General features: G+C 32.8%; 1 protein-coding gene across 2 annotated transcripts in view; it reads left to right on the top strand.

Moving 5' to 3' along the window:
* Positions 1 to 3,104, top strand: part of LOC108755128 (neuroligin-1-like) — a 25,169-nt gene that overhangs the window by 11,630 nt on the left and 10,435 nt on the right. The window lies entirely within an intron of this gene.

Raw genomic sequence — 3,104 nt, forward strand, 5'->3', positions numbered from 1 at the left:
TATCTGACGTATGTAATATATACATAGAACTATTGGGTTGTCCGGAAAGTAATTTCGTTTTTTCGCAACAGAGGACTTATTATATTTTTTCACAGCCAACTTCACACTTAAGCCGCATAATTATTATATATTTTGACAGCTGATATAGCAAGGCTTGCTTGTGAAAAAAGTTCGATTGATTCTACGCAGTAGTTTTTGGTTGGTGCCCTATCAAATATGAAAGTGAAAAGCAGCATTTTCGGCATATTTTACTTTTTTTACTACCGAAAAGGTAAAAATGCTGTTCAAGCGAGAAAAAAATTATCCGATGTGTATGGAGAAGATGTATCGACAGAACGCCAGTGCCAAAACTGGTTTGCAAAATTTCGATCCGGCAATTTTGATGTTGAAGATGCACCACGTTCTGGAAGGCCAGTTGAAGCTGATGAAGACACAATAAAGGCATTAATTGATGCAAACCGGCGAATAACAACTCGTGAGATCGCTGAGAGATTAAATTTATCGAATTCGACCGTTCATGATCATTTGAAACGCGTCTGATTGAAAATCGTCTTTCATTTTCATAAGAAAAAACGAAATTACTTTCCGAACAACCTAATAGATTAAAGGAGATATATACGTGTGTACACTCTTTGACAAAAGAGTTATGCACAGGTCTGGACAAAGAAAGGGCTATTGTCTCGGAAACAGTGATAGATGCCACAGAACTATTTCGATTTCTCTCGACGAGAAGGGTTCTACGTGTCGAAACTGTATCTATCATCGTTAACGAGAAAACTCCCGACGTTTAGATCTGTGCGTAACACTTTTTTTTTGTCAAAGAGTGTATATACATGTATATAAAAACCTTCTATCTTCTTTTAGTGTACAAGGGCACGTTGGAATGCTACAAAATTTCTGTTAGTTCACGATAACGACTTCGTGATCTCTCGTTAAGACTTTGAGATAACGACCTTTTCGCATTAAGAGCGAACTTTAGTACTTGATATATGTCGGGTCGTTCAAAAACCTTCCTCATTTCCGAATCTCTGCTAACTTGCTTATGAATTTATTGGTCCCCAGTACCTACCCTTTCTCCTTTTCCCAACATGTTACATAATCACGTTACACGCTGAGTTGGAACATAATGTGCAGAAGCTCACGCGCTATACATATATTTCGTATGTACGTGCGGAGCCAGAATTTCACCCATCACTTGTGATAAAAGATTATACTCGTACTACAATCGTTCTGAGGAAAATATAAAAAAATGAAAAGCAAACACTTTTCTCTCAAAAGTTTCATCAATATATATAAACAAGTGTATAAAATACTTTAAAATACTATATAAACATTAACAAGTTCAGCGAAATATTTGGCTGTAGGAATTAATCTTCTTGAATAGCAAGTGGAAAATTATTCTTAAATTAATCTAATTGTGAGAAATCTATAGAAAATTACATTATAGAATTTTAACTGAGAATTGTATTACTAAAATTAATTAATTAATACGTAGTTGTGGCACGACTCGAAATAGAATGGAATTATTTCTATTTCCCAGTTATTCCTAAATATATTAAGAGAGTAGCGATAGAAGGAGAACTCAAAATAGATTATTAAATAACTTGGCAAATATCTTCTTTAGTACTTTTTATTCATAAAAAAAAAAATCTATAATTTATAAAATTCCGAGCACGACAAAGATGAATCGATATTGAGGAAGCAATAAAAGTACCGAGTCGCTCGTAAACGTTTTGAGATACGATCGCCGAGGCGACTGGATAGGAACAAGTTTTCGCAGCTCCCAATGGAAAAATACGCACAGTGAAATCACGGAAGATGTCTCGTTCGCCTACTCGTTCTCCTACTTAACTATCTGTCGTCTAGCGTGCGCTATCAGGATCGCAACAGGTGTCTCGCCTTGCCATCACTTAGCTCGGCATGATAGTTCGTTCCAGGGATGATTATATTTCGATCGCCGTTGCGCATTACATGGAATTTGACGTCGCGATTGATAGAGACAGCTGCATTACCCTGCTAAGAAGGAGTAAAATGCAAATTTTATGGAAAGTTTCCCTTCAAGATTTACGTATAAATCGAGATCTTTCACTCAAGTAAACGCCTCATAATTGATGACAATATTTGGATCGTTCAAAATCGGACTTGCCGATTTTAACATGTAAAAAAAAACTAATATTTTTTTATATGTGAAATATTGAAAATTGTAAGTTAAATATTTAATCGCTTATTAATTATAAAATATACGTAATATATAGGTATGTATTGAAATATAATTAAAAATATATTAATTATTAAGATTTATTGCTATAATTATTACAAATATGAATGTAAATATTCCATATTTATGTGCTTGAAGTTTGGAGCGTTCATGGAGCCAAGATTAAAAGTATACATTTATATTTTAATTATCAATAATGAATAATATTTGCATTGATATTCTTTTTGTAAACACTGCCTGTATTTAATTGCCAAATACATGTGTATAATTTTTTGTAAAACATTAAATGCGATGTTTAGCCAATGAATTTAGTTCAGAATTATGTAATGTTATCATGGATTCATAACGCGTATTTTATAAATCACGTGCTATTAGCTTATATAAGCTCATGTAATTTTAGTCACGAGATTTTATGGAAATTTAAAGCCGCTTTTTAGCCAGTTATTTCGACACTTTTATCTGGCCTAATTTGTAGAAGGTGCTTTACCGTGTTTATATCATTCATTACAAGGATTAGTTCCGCATACACACCTGTAGATCTCTCATATTGATAAGAGAATGTATTAAGATCGGAAGAAGATTGCAATTTTCTAAAAAGAATTGTAATTTCAGTTAAATAAAATATATTCATTACCGAGAAATAATTAAGGAGATTACAAACATTGTTCAATCAACGTCTTTGCTTAATATGATTACTGTGTAATTTACAACGATACAATAATACATTTTGATGATGTAATATGAGTATTCTTATCTACATATATTTGTCCCCTGTATTTCTATTACACACACACACACACACACACACACGCGCGCGCGCGCGTGTGTATATATATAGTATATGTATATATATATATATATATATATATTTATACTTTATTTTTGC

The sequence above is a fragment of the Trachymyrmex septentrionalis genome, unplaced genomic scaffold (genome assembly GCF_001594115.1).
Source record: "Trachymyrmex septentrionalis isolate Tsep2-gDNA-1 unplaced genomic scaffold, Tsep1.0 scaffold83, whole genome shotgun sequence".
Lineage (NCBI taxonomy): Eukaryota > Metazoa > Arthropoda > Insecta > Hymenoptera > Formicidae > Trachymyrmex > Trachymyrmex septentrionalis.